This window comes from Numida meleagris, chromosome 2 (assembly GCF_002078875.1).
Source record: "Numida meleagris isolate 19003 breed g44 Domestic line chromosome 2, NumMel1.0, whole genome shotgun sequence".
Classification (NCBI taxonomy): Eukaryota; Metazoa; Chordata; class Aves; order Galliformes; family Numididae; genus Numida; species Numida meleagris.
In genome coordinates this window covers 111,437,406-111,451,468 of record NC_034410.1, presented here as the reverse complement: position 1 = coordinate 111,451,468, position 14,063 = coordinate 111,437,406, and the positions used below count along the sequence as shown (strand labels likewise).

The 14,063-nt window shown below is 48.3% G+C and overlaps 1 protein-coding gene across 1 annotated transcript in view; it reads right to left on the bottom strand.

Annotated features, from left to right (window-relative positions):
- Nucleotides 1-2,259, bottom strand: part of CHD7 (chromodomain helicase DNA binding protein 7) — a 132,452-nt gene extending 130,193 nt beyond the window's left edge. Inside the window, exon 1 of the mRNA XM_021386048.1 lies at nt 698-2,259. The gene's annotated coding sequence lies outside the window, so the exon portion shown is untranslated. The remainder of the gene's footprint in view (nt 1-697) is intronic.

Here is a 14,063-nt window from a genome sequence, read left to right as displayed (position 1 = left end):
CCCCGCGTGGGGAGCACGGCGGGGGGCGGGGGGCTCCGCGCGGTGCGGGGCGGTGTGTGCGGAACGGGATCCGAGCGGGGGAACCGCGCAAATCCCAGCAGAGCGCGGGCACCGGCAGCGCGCAGTGATCCCTCTGTGCCGCTCTGGGAACTGAGCGAGTCTGAAAAGTGCGAGGGGCTGAGACGTAGAAGTAGCGCCGGGGTGCTGCGTGCCGCTCTGTGGGAGCTGTGAGGCAGTGCTCGGTGAACTAACTCCTTTTCCTCGCTGCTCGTGGCAGGTTGAGAGGGAAACCGAAGCCCCCGCCAACGGGAGCACCCAAAGCTCCGCTCGCTCCCGTTCCATGCGCTCACCTCAGTGCTGCGGCTCAGGGCCGCCGAACCAAGGCAGGAGCACTGTGGGCAGCGCCTGGCCCACTCCTGGGCCCGGTGGCCACATAATGCCTCCCCTGTTCCTCACAGTGGTTGTCCATGAAGTTAAAAATAGCGAATGGAAACGGTGTTGAAAATCACTTGAAAGCGGCACATGCCCGGAATACGGCTCCGCCAAATTTGCTTGTTTTACGACGGTGCTATTTTTAAAACGCATTTCTCTGCTGTGTGAAAACAACTGCAGAGAGGCATCCTCCCAACTGAATGCAACCAGTTTCAGTTTACTCAGTTTTCAGCTGAGAGCAAACAGCCCCGCAGTGGCTCCTTACCTGGCAGCCCGGTGCTGGGCGCATGTTGCTGAGTTGCGTCCCCACCTCGGCGCGGCACAGGAACTGCCCTGTGTGCAGAGATTGGAGTTCCCCAGGAGTCAGGGCCAGGAGAAGCTCGCTGTGAGACGACCGGCAGCAGCCCCGCGGCTCCCCCTAGAAGCTTGTTTCAGTTTCTTGTTGAGCAGAAATCAGATTGCAGAGCTTCCGAGCATAGAAAATGCCTCAAGAGCGGTGTGGTGACAGGAGTGCGGCGGTTCTTCAAAAAGCGTGTCACTGTGTCACCGCAGCAAGAGGGAACGCGCGTGGCAGCCCGGTTCAGTAGGGCATTCTAAGAAAAAAGAAAATGCTCACATCTCCTGCGCATACCTCCTTCTGAAGGAGCAGAGCCAGATTCTCTCATCCCCTAAGGCAGACCTTTGGCCAAGCCTATGGAAGAAGTGGCTCACTGCGGGTCGCGCCCGTGGGAAGGATCCGCAGACCTTCTCCGGAGCCAGAAGGAAGAGCTGTGGGCATCACTTCGACAAAACAGGTGGAAATGGGGAAGGCACCAACAGTAAGACATGGAGAGTTGGGGAAAGCGCTCAAAGGTGTGAGTCAGTCCTCACGAGGCAAGCGTTAATGCACATGTGCACTACCACAGCGAAAGACACAGATGAAATACATCTTTGCATTGCTGCTGTGGAGGAAAAGTCCTGAAACTGACTCATCCATCGGCCTGTCCCCAGAGAGAAAGCCATAACGCCCCCAGTTGCCAACACGCATCATGAGGCGCCATAGGAGAGCAAAGAGACAGCGAGCTGGAAGTCTCGGTGATTAACCTTATTGGTAAGAGCTCATTAAAGTATCCAGGAGATGACAGGGATGAAAATTCCCTTGTAGTCACCCAGCCCTTTGTGCGCTGGTGAGCTGGGTAATCCACATGATGCAGGCAGCCATTTGGCTAGCAGATTAGAGAGAATTTGCATTAATGGCTGAGAATTTCGACAGCAGTTGCCGAGCAAGGGTATGTGCACTGACAGAGCCTGAACGCAACACCGCTTTCACCTCGCTAGGTAAGGCTTCAAGGTGGGGACATGGTGTGCACAGCTGAGCGAGTCACTCGCTGAGACAGGCATCGTGACGCAGAGATAAGGTAATGTGCTCTGCAAGAAGGGAGGCACTGAGATTACGAGGCAGAATTTACATGTGTTCTGAAACACCACTCTCACAAAATGCAAACGATTCTGCATCACATGGAAATACCAAGGAAGGTTATTTATCCAGAGGACTTTGAAGAACCAGCATCTGTTTCACAGGGCAGCTGTAGTGAAATGAAGATCTTAAGCCCAGACATTGTTGTTCAGAAGGCAGGACGACATCTGACAGTGCCAAGTCCCCAGATGTGACTTCTTCCTAAAAACTTTGTTGATGAAGGAACCTGCGGTTCCCAAGGAAATTCTGTACTAATGTATCCAACTCTTGACACCTTCTTATTCCACAGCCTTTTACTTTTCTCTCTGCGGAACTGCAGCGGGAACCAGGGCTCCTGGTCCCTAGCTTGCCCCCAGGCAGCTCCTGCACAGTGTTTGGGGTCCAGTGTTTGGGATGTGGTGTTTGGGATGCAACCTAAAGCACTGCACTTTGTCCTGCAGCGGGGGGGGGGGGGAAATGACTCTTCAATTGCACAACCCCAAGGCACACTCACGCTTTATTCCTCTCTGGGTATTACTGCAGACAAGCGGAGAAGAAGTAAAAAAGACAAGCGGTTTCTCTTTCTTTCACAACTGAAAGTTTTACTCAAAGCTTCTCAGAAATTGGGCAGCAATGGAAGAACAGGAGGCTGAGGGGACTAAGGGCACGGATGATAATGATGTGCCATACGCTAAAGGAAAACAAAATCCCTTTCTCGAGAAGAAATTGCTCACCAAGGTACCGCAGGCTGACACGCTGCACGCACCCAGACCTCGGTTAGTGGCAGGAAGTGGCAGGCTCGTACCAGGGCAAACTCGGAGAACATCTCAGGGCGTCGGGAGCACTGTGCTGCACGGAGCCACCCTGTGGCACCAGCAAGCTAAGGGAGCAAGGGCCGTCAGGGGACAGACACGGTGGTGGCTTTTTGCTCATGTTGAAAGCCAGGCGGGCAGGAGTGGCATGGGCTGGCGCCAGCCCAGCAGCCACAGCCACATGGGGAGCTCCTCAGCTGGGGAATGGGCACCGTGTGCCACTCAGCCTGGGACATGAGCCTCACACCAGGAGTCCTGTGGCAGCAAGCAGCATTCCTCTCACAATGTGCTCTGGTCTCTGCAAGTTTTCTGGCATAGCAACAACATCAGCTGGGATGCAGCATCCCAAGTGCTCCCACAACAGAGGTGATAAACCTGCTCTCCTTCTCCAGTAGGCTTAATGTAGTCAGAAGCAAGATTTCCTCCTAGCTTTCCATGTGAACTCTAAGGTCTAACACGTCAGTCACCTTGGCTCGCTGTCTCTGATCACCTCCGGAGGCAGGAAGGGATTCCACGGGGGCCACACTCCCAAGCCATGTGGTCATGGGCCGTGCTGCTCTCTGCCATCACAGCCAGCTCTGTTCTCAGTGTGGTAAAGGCTCCCACTTCCATCTCGGCTGGCTCAGAACACGCCTCATCTTATATGGCGAGTCACAGCTACCACTGTGTTGACGGCTTCTGACCTTTGTCCTTAATAAATGGAACGCATCATATCTCAGAATGAAGTCACACACCTGACACATGCTTCAGCTGACAGAAAAACACAGCAGCTTGCCTGCTTAGCAACACGCTGCCGCCACCACTTCCTCCTCCGTGCAGGGTGCAGCGCAAGGGCCAGCTCGGGGCGCCCATGACTGGCCACAGGGTCACGTCTCCTGGCCATGAACAGGACATCCTGTGGGTGCCACATTTCACTGGGGCAGGCAGGGAGCTGCCGGCGTGGGGACACCGTGCACTCACTGAGCTCGTCTGTGGAGAAGGGAGAGGCTCATGTGCTTCCTTCAGCTTTCCCTCCAGACAGAGTTTTCAGATCAGGCACTCAGCAACTTGTGCCGGGTTGGAGCGATCTGCCACCATTATTTTCTGGCTTTAAGCATTCCAGAAACACCCAGGTGCTAAATTCCAGGGTATGGTCAGAAATGCCTACAGAAGCACTGGTCAGTTACAAAAAGCGTGAGCGATTTAAAAAACACACCCAAACACACCTTCACAATACTCTTGGCAAAGAATTGTAAACTTGTTACCTTACTACTTATGTTCATTGAGGAAGAGATACATTTTAAATTGTTTCTTGAAACTTACACTAAAAATGCCTGAGGGACATCTTCAATGTGTTACAGTTAAAATTTTTTCCATCCATTTTTTTGTAAATGCCTCCTAAAATTGCAAGTCAACAACAAAATCAATGTATCTCAACAGATAAGTGAGATGTGTTTTTCTCTGATTCTTTTTCTATCCTGAAAGAGGATCAACTAAGCAGATGATACCGCTTTCTCATTAGACTCAGGTTCAGTCCACTCCCTGCTCTCTGAACTTCCAGAAGGAAGACGGCAAGGATCTGGGGAGACCATCTGGTCACACCGGCCACACAGAGATAGGATCAAGTGGGCAGACAATCCCCAGCAGATGTTTGTCTAACCTGTTCCTGGAAGCCCTCAAGGAAGCAGATACCCCAACTTCCCAAGCTGTTTGTTCTGGTACTTCACTGGGCCAACGTAAAAGTTACTGTTGCATCCCCTCCCACTCTCCTAATATCTGACCTAAACCACCCTCCACATACCCAATCTAAAACATTTTCCCTCTATACAGATTAGTTTAACTCAACTTTCCCCTAGCACTCAAAGACCTCTTCTTGCCTTTTGCACATTGGGAGAATTTATCCAAATCTCTCCAACACTCAATATACTTATTTCCTTCACCATGTACGTTTATACTCTACAACACTTACTTTTTCTTGCCCTGAACTGTACTGTATTTTTCATCAGAGAAGACTAAACCAAAGGCAGTGCTACAGCTGAGGCCTCACCAGCACTTGTGGAGTCATCCCTACATCTCACTCTGTGACTTACATATGCCACCTATTGATAAATCCTAAGAGAGCATTGGATTTTGCAAAAGCAATGTTGTCAGTTGCTCTTCTGCTGGCGATTCTCTCCACACCAACGTAACCATCCAGCTTGGTTTCTGCAAGAAATTGGTGATGGTTTTAATTGAATTCCACTTTTCTGTTGTTAAGTTCATTTTGAATTCCGAACTGATCATCCATAGCAGGCACCATCCGCCCAGCTTGGTGTAATTCAGACATTTCATAAACATGCTCTGTATTACAGCAATCCATATTATTCTTTGTGTTTTCTCACACTGCACTTATCACAGTCGTATGTCAGTGCCTTACAGCAGAGCAATCCGGGACATCTCTTCTGTCTCTTTCCCTCCCTATCTTGTCCCTTCCTGCCAAAGAAGGGGAGGCATGGAAATTTTGTTTCAGAAAGTTATCAGACAGACATAAAAGCACCGTACATTTGTGAAGAGGAGACAAAATAAGTTGTTCCACTCCCTATTTCAGACTCGTCCCTGAGAATAGCGTCTCATACACAGCTATGTTTAAAGTTTATCACAGTTCTTCTGTGAGGGTGTAGCAAAGTTGTCAGCTGTGATCTCCACTCCGCGGGCACTGGCCAGGCCCAAACTGAATACGAATCAGCATCGTATGGAGGACAAGGATAACATGCACACACCACAGTCTGTATCAGTCACAGTGGACACTGAGACGTCCAAACCGTGTGAGATATATTCAGCAAATATATGAGGACTCAAACTTACTTTTTCATACCTTCTTACAGTCCAGCCAAGTGCACATCCCTTGAGCAGAACTTTGTTGCAAAAAAAGAAAGAAACAACTACCTGGCTTTGATCATCAAGGGACATAAAACTATGTACTGCTCACTGTACTTTGCAAATATTAAAACTGAATTTAACAAAATACACTCTGATAATACCTCATGGGTGCGAATGTTGTATCAGATTTCATGAGATGCTGTGCACTTGTCATTCTAGCTGACATTACCTGAAAGTAGAGGTGTTCAGCACCAGTAAGCACCAACCATGAAGAAATAAATCCAGAGTCACAGGTCAGCATTAAAAGCACCACCACCATCTCACTTCATGTCTCACTTTGCGTCCCTCCATTCTGCTTCTTTTCTGTTTCTGGCTTGAATCAAAAATTTGTTTTGTGTTTAAATACCTCAGCTCTGCAGCACTGAGAGAACTCCCATGGAAACCAGCCAGAAATTCACCTTTTACATGTGTGTTTGTTTATACTTTGTGTATTACCAGAAACTTGCACAATCATCATATTGCTTGTGGGTTCTCAGCAGATGAACAGAAATTGCTGAAATGTTAAGGCAACCAGATCTCATGTCTTCATCCTGTGGTTGCAGAAGAGGGAGGAGATGCGCATTGCATGGGTAGTGCCACAGGTCACACTTAGTGAGCTGCGCAGTAAGTACCGCTGCACCAGATGACACAACCTGTAAGCGACAGACCAATTGTTTTCTCTCTTAAAAAATGCAAGCCAGAACATGCTTTATATTTAGCACTGAGAGCAAGGGATACACCATTGCTTCTGAGCAGGCAGGATTTTACTTGAAGTTCTCGTACAACTTATTAGAAAAGCAGTGACTGGAAGACAGAGGCAACAAGACACAGCATCAGCACTAGTATTCATTGTTAAATCTTTGGCGCAGGAAGTTACTAACATGAATTTTGAGCCAGGACACTGCACATGCTGTCAGTTTTTTTTTTTTTTGTATTTGATACATAATCTACCACTCTCCACGTCCACCTTGAGGTCTGTAGGAAAACAAGAGATATTTACAAGGGAGCTCAAAAGTTCAAACAAGATGGCATACGTGTTCACACCAACTTCCTAGAAACCAGCTTTAATGATGCATAAAAGCTGCTAGAGATAGGCTTAATTTTTTGTTCATTTTGTTGTTGTATGGGCATGATCAGTCAATGTGCTACGTTATATACAAGAAAATTCCCTGCAACACCTGTATGTCAGTGAGCTAAGGTAAAGGCAGTTGTGGTACCTCAGCCAGGTGGCCATGGCTTTCCCACACTTGCAGCTCGGTCTCAGTCCTCAGGGCTGCAAGGAATGGGGAGGCAGAGCAGAGGGAGGAGCAGGAGAAGGCTTGCTTCCACCTGGAGCTGCTGTTCGTAAGCCTCCTGCTATAAGACAGGCAATCCCAGTGCTCACTTGGACCGCCCATGGGAGACTTCCTGATAAAGGCACAAATACAGTTTATTCTTGATCTTGAAAAAGAATAAAAAGGAAAACCTTCAGAGAAATGAAAGGGATCGTAATTATCCCAACATGCTGGAAAGGATTTTTCTGTTACAAGCGTTCACAGGGGTTTAAGGCCACCAAGCTGCAGATTTCCCAGTGCAAGAAGAAGTTAGCACAAGAAAAGGATCGGTGTAGGTGGGCCTCGGGTTGCTGTCAGGCAGAAAACACAGTTATGCTCAGAATTTCTCCAGCACCAAAGACAGCCACACGTCAAATGCTTTATACTGCCCTAGGTCTTTTTTATTACTTTTTCATGCAAAGGCACAACGGCATCATAAAAGTTACCATCAAAGGCAGTAAGTCCTTAAACTTTCATACCAAGCCCTAGAAACAATTCTTTGAAATACACAGACCTCCAGTACACAAGGAAAAAAAAAAAAAAAGTGGTGAAAAACTTACAGGCAGTGAGTATTTTAAATCCTTGCTGTTATCTCTCCCAAGTCTAAATGCCATAAAACTCCAAGAGCTGAAACTCCTGCGAGGATTTAAAATATATCCCTTACCTCGTACGTTTTGCTACACATTTTTACCTCTTTTAAAAATGAAAACCCAGATTCTGCGTTCAGCAGAAGCAAGACGATTGCTTCACCACGATCAGATACAGCAAAGCAAAACAAACAAGCGAACTTGGGGCCGAGTGCTGTCAGCATTGGTTCCATCCGCAGTGCTCCACTCAGTGCCGCCCAGCAGTCACACACATGGTAGTTTTTGCAGGATCATGGCCTTGTTTTAGTATAACACAATCAAGATAATTTTTACAAGGTCAGAAAGTTGGAATAAGAGGAAACAAAATCCAGGCTGGTTGGGTCTGGAATCAATTAGGCCTATGTGCTTCTCAGATGCTGCCGCTCATCTCACCATAGGGGAGTTTCCAACGCATAAATACTATTGGCACGTACCTAGAAACATGCAATACCTATATTTCTGCACCTACTTACGCCCACCTGAGCTGGGATGTCGGGAGGTGACAGGAGAGGTGTTCGGCTGTGTGCATTCACTCCAAGCTCTCAGGCACTGAGCTCAGGATCCCGGTGTCCCAACACACCCGTGTGGGCTCGGCCTGTCCACGGGCAGAGCACTCCCCAGGGCGCTCCCCAGGCAAACGCCGCGCCCGCTCTCAACTTTAAGCACTTCCTCGAGTTTAAAGAGGCAGAGAAATGAGGTAAGGTTATTTTGTGCCCATAAGATGGACCTGTGATGCTTAAAGCTTCATAAGTAGCAATGAATCGTCCATGGAAAGCTTTCACTCAAGGTGAGTTGGCGAGAAATTTCCCTTTTCTCTACATTTTTTCCCCTCTAGAAGAGGCCACTCTGGCTCATAGCGAGCAAAGTCAGTGTCAATACAGAAGGTGTGTAGGGGTACGATCCTGAGAGGTTTTTGGTACATTCACAAGCAAAGCGTTTGATGGTAAACACCTTTACTCATTAAAATATTTACAGACATAAAAGTCCAGCAGCCCAGCCACCTCAGGATCACAACGTTTAACTTCACTGCTTCTGTTCCCTCACTCACTGCGAAGCTGAACTGCTGCCGCAGATGGGCACCACGGAAGGCCCGGACGGCGCAGAACAGCCCCGCAGGACAGCCCGCACCTGGCCCGCCCCGCCCGGGGTGCCTCCGGGAGGCGCCATTTTACGGCCGCAGGACGCGTGCGGAGAAGGGCGGCGGGCAGCGCCGGGCCGGGCAGGTGGGCGCGGCGGAGCTCCCCGGAGGACTGCCCGAAGAGGAGGAGGAAGCCGGCACGCTGCGGGCGGCTCCGGCGTCAGGTGCCACGCACCGCCTCAGCGCCTCCCGGAGCCGCCTCAGAGCCAGCGGCCGCACCGCGCAGGGGTCAGAGGCGGCCCCGCCCCGCCGCCCCCAACGGCCGCTCCGCGAGCGACGTCACTCCGCGGCCGGGCTTTCCCCCGCCGCCCTGATTGGGCGCGGCCGCCGGCCAACGGGAGCGCCGCCCTCTCACGGCCGGTGCGGGCGAGGCCCCCCGCGGAGGGCTCGGGCTGCGTGGGGCCGCCGTGCGCGAGGCGCGCCGCCGCCTCCCGCTTGCCCCGTTTAACTCGAGCTCCCTGTAGACGTATTTATTTCGGTTTAATAGGTGTTTATGGTACGCGAGGCCGGACCTGTTCCTAATCAATTTGTGGTAAATCAAAATAACGCGGATTTATACCGGCCCCGGCGTGCCGGCTGAGCGGGACGCACCTCCCGCCCGTGCACGAAGCGCCCGTGCTCGGCGGCAGCCGGGCCCCGTGCGGCACCTGACCGCCCCACGGGCACCCTGCACCAGCGCTGACGGGGGGCAGGGACAAAGCCCTGAGCCGCGGAGCCTTCGCAGCAGGGCGGGACAGGACGACGGGCGAACGGCAGCCGGGACAAGCAAGCAGGGAGGAAGAATTACCTCATGGCATCGCAAGCTCTCTCCAAGCAAAGGTGGAGTCTGGAGCAAACAGCAGATCCAACTGATAGCCGCTGATAAGGCTGCGAGTATCGCCCTGCTGCTTTGCATACCTCCGAGAGACGCCTCAGTCCTCTCGGAGCAGGAAGACGAGCCGGCTCGAGGGCAGGCTGGCTCCCAGCGCCCCGATAACGAGAGACGTCACCTTCCCCCTGCAGCGAGCAGGCTTAATCTTGGGCTCGCACAGCAATAGTTGCAGGAGCAGCTTCTCCTCTACTGCAACCCTGAAGGGATCCTCCTTACTGATTTTGTGAGTTCAGCTGATACTGAAGGAAAACTGCTTTTCACTGCGAGCAGCAATTGATCTAGCATGAAAAGGTGCAAGGACGGAATTGAGGTTATATTCACCTTCAAAATAAAGCCCAAAATACCCACAAAAAATGCACCACCAGGATGGTGCCTGGCCAAAAAACTGCTAATACACACTGCGTTTTCCTTATACGAGTTTGTACTGAAGCCTGCTGTTAGGGGATGAGCTCAGTGAGCTACAGAGTAGTACAAGTATCAAGGCTGCACTCTTCGCAGAAGGGATTTGGTAGCCTCTGAGCAGGCTGATGCTCAGGTCCACCTTCAAGCTGGATGGAGCTCTGAGCAACCTGATCTAGCTGTACACGTCTGTCTGATGGAGGGGAGTTGGACTAGACGGCCTTTAAAGGTCCCTTCCAACTCAAACCTTTCTATGATTCAGCATCACACGCTGCCCCCCTCTCCACGTAAAGGCTCCTACACCTCTCTGCTCAGCTTGCAGCGCACCTGTTAGGCACAGCTCAGCTCATTTCCTTGCACGCCCTGTGCATCTCCCAGGTCCTCAGTAAAGCAGATGGGGCTATGGCCACCTACATACCCTATGCTTATGTAGCAGCACTGTTACGAGCAAACACTGCTTTATCCAAAGTAGCCAAATTATGAAGCTATTTTCAGTGCAACTGGAATAGTGCATTAAATAAAACTTCTGCTAGGTCATCAAGCAAGACTGCTTACACCTCTTTGCAGGACAGAACTTTCCTCAATGTGAAAGAAATAATGCCGCTTTGGCTTTTAACTGACCTGTGTCATGTCATCCCCCTGCTCTCCCAAGTATCATTTCTCCTCTTCACCATAGCCAAGGAAATGATACCCTGTGCAAAAAGCAAACCAAAGCAGCACTTTTTTTCAGCGAGTTACTAAAGGTCATCCAGAAGGACAGGGAACTGTAAATACCCTGCTCCTTGAATCATTTCCCCTGAATAGACACCCACCTGCAAAAAAAAGACAAGGAAAGGCGGAGAGAAGTTACAAAGAGGAAGAAAAGTGAGGTATCAAAGACGTGAAGAAACACACAAGACATGGAGCTCTGCAAGCCAGAAAGAAAAGAGCAGCAGATCTGAGCAGGCCGGTATCATGACACGATCATACAAACTAGATTTTCTTCAATGTTGAGGATGCCATTTCCTCTGAAGTTACTTCACAAACTTCATTATCGCTCCATAGCAACGCTACAGGCAACACCACAAGTGTTTTACTTTCTGTGCAGGCATGTTCCTCTGAACATGAGGCAAGAAGAAACTGCTGAAAACACCCACTGGATTTTTGGACCAGTTACATTAAGTCAGCCACGCACTGTTTGGCTAGACTGACTCCCAAGGACACCAGAAGCCCCTTTTTTTGTGCTGGCATTCTTTCTCTCACGTACTTTTGATGTGAACCTAACCATCACCCCTTGAATAAGGTCTATCCATCGTTACAAAACAAATATAAAAGACAGGGGAAAAAGCTTTTGCTTTCAGATGCATGCAAGACAAAGCTATGCTGTATGCAACAACCCCAGCCAACTGCTCTCTGTAGATGCACATAGTTTTTTGAGCCAGTTCTTTGCAGATTACTTTGCCCAGCTCCCACAGCTTCTCCACAAGCCTGACTTCAGATCAGGGGTTTTCATCCCTTGGTCGCAGTGTTACCATGTGTCACTTGCCCCTTGGTCACATTACCATAGCAGCTCCATGCTGCAAATACACAGCAGCAACACTTGCAACACTGGTGGCAGCGCCCAACTGCTGGGTAACACTGGGAGCCTCCCTCTCCCCTCTGCCACATTACTGGGAAACCAGCAAGCAACTCTATACACTTTGTTTGACGTGAGAACCCCTGGCACCTAACCATCCTGTAAATGATGTTACTTCAAACATGTCCTGCATCTGGAAATATCCTCCCAAGTCACAATCAGAAAGTGTGCGGTTTCCTTAAGTATTGCAACTGGGGCAGCATTACCCCCCAATTAACCACTGTTACAGGCACCTTGGTCTCTTTTGACCGGCCCGTCCTCTCAGATTTTTTTGCCTCCCTGCATTATCTGCCTGAGCCCAGAAAAAGTCAACTTCCAGTTAGTTTGATATGTAGTATAGGGTTTTGCTTAAGAAAGGCTAATGGGATCCCGTGGTAGTGCACCAAATGCCACAATTTTGCCCAATATGAACTTTTATATCTGAATCCTTAAAAAAGGAACCGTAAAATCATATTTACGCTCTGAGGAACAGCACAAATGCACGTTGCTGCCCTGCTTCATTTACATTCATGCTGTTGTTGTCAGTTTTAGAAGAGCTGTTACCTGGGACAGCAGTCCGAATGGAGGAACATGCTTTGTCACACTCTGGCCTCTGTGTAAACTTTAGGGTTGATTTCCACTACATCTTACACTTCTGCATCACACAGAGCCCTGTGACGCAGCAGTTAGATCTGAACATCAGGTACACGTTCCAGCTGATTTGTCAAAACAAGTTTTCAGAAGCAGCACTATGACAAGAAGATTGGCAGCACTGAAGGCTGCAGCCAAACATGGATTATTATTATTATATCTGTAAGTGAGCTGTATACCTGATAGTATAAATAGCGATTTCTTTAATCAGAGCTCCTGTGACAACAGCATACTTCTTTAGGCTGGGATACAACTGCCTTCTCCAGCTGGGACTGCCCGCAGTAAGAGCACTGCACTAACAGTCTCTTTCCTCAAACCACTCCTAATGCTGGAGCACTTTTTTCCCCAGCTGCTAAGCAAAGAATAAACTTTTGGTTTAGCCCCTCCTTTATTGGAAGGGGAATACGGTAATACGCTGTAATTGGTTTTCCATGTTTGCCAAGAGTCTGTTTCCTCTTGTCATCCACAATTTTTAACATAGGTCTTGTAATAGTTCCAAAAATAATAAAATCTGTCCCAAGAATAAAAATGATAGATCCAAAGCATGCTGCTTTTTTGTCATGGTCTTGGTTTTGTAACATTCTGTTAGTAGTTTTTATTGCCTAATGTTGTGGTTTCTTTCATAGGCAGCAGACCCAGTAAAGACATTTCATCAGCTACTTACACAGCAGCAGACTGGATTATTTACAAATGGAGATTTCAGTACCATATTAAAATAAATCACCGCTGTTAAAGTTACACTGCAGTAATATGGCAGAAAAAAAGCAGCATATACAAGGGAAAAGAGCACTAAGAATATACAAATCCTAAGCATAGCATCAGCAAGCATACTTATTAAGAGATCTAAATAAAACCCATCAGCCTTCCTCTTTCTCCCCTATCTCCTTCCACTCAATAGTAGAAAAGGAATAGGCAAATTACTTCCCTTCCCATGAAAAACAGTACACACAGAACATGCAATGTCTAAGAGAGTCTAAGCAACACTTTCCTCATGCAGCAACAGAGCATACCCCTTCCCCCCTGAAAAAAAATTCCTCATTTTGGGCAAATTCCCTTAGGTGTAAGTGTAAAGGACGTGGAGCAGCAAACATGGAGAGCAGCACTTTACTCACTAGATTCCAATTTGGATGAAAGAGTATCCAAACAGGTAAGACAAAAAGAGGTAAATGTGAGAAACACTTGACTGAGGAGAAAAAAGCAAGAAAGCTGTTGGACAATCAGCAGCAGCAAAAGCAACATCCTATTGATAATAATAGTGGCACGTGAAGACATGTTGGGGTGCTCTCATTTGGAACTATTTTTAAGTCCTTTACTGCCAAAACTTGAATTTATTTTTAATACACATTTTTCTCATTCAAAATTAGTTTAACTGTCGCTTAAAACTTGGTAAGAGTTTGTTTCCCCTCATCCCGAGAACAGATTTAGCTTTATAATACACAGACTCTTAAGGCAGAAACAATTTTCCCCAATTAAACACATGCCCTTTACTACTCAACAAACAATTAACCAAGTGTTACAATAAGCGTAATGTAACAAAAGGGAAATGTTGCTGGAGCACTGCCGGCCGGGGCCTTCGGACAGCCTCTCATTATTTTATCAGTGAGTATTTTGGCAGTCATTTACCTTAAGTCAGCACTGAGTCTGATCTTGCACAACAATAAATCAGAATAATTGAAATCAAGAGAAACACAGAGGTAGAAGATTGAAGGGGAGTTTAATCACTCTTAAACAACCGCCAAAATTCCCAGAGCTTCTCATTTTAAATAAAAATAGGAGAGATGAGTCTTAAGTCATGCTTAGAGGATGTGTCACTCCAAATTTACTAAGTTAACTACAGTTTTTACCACATGGTAAATTGTGACTACAATGAAACTGCACCTTGCTATGATTTTTCAGTGTTCATAGTAGTCCTACA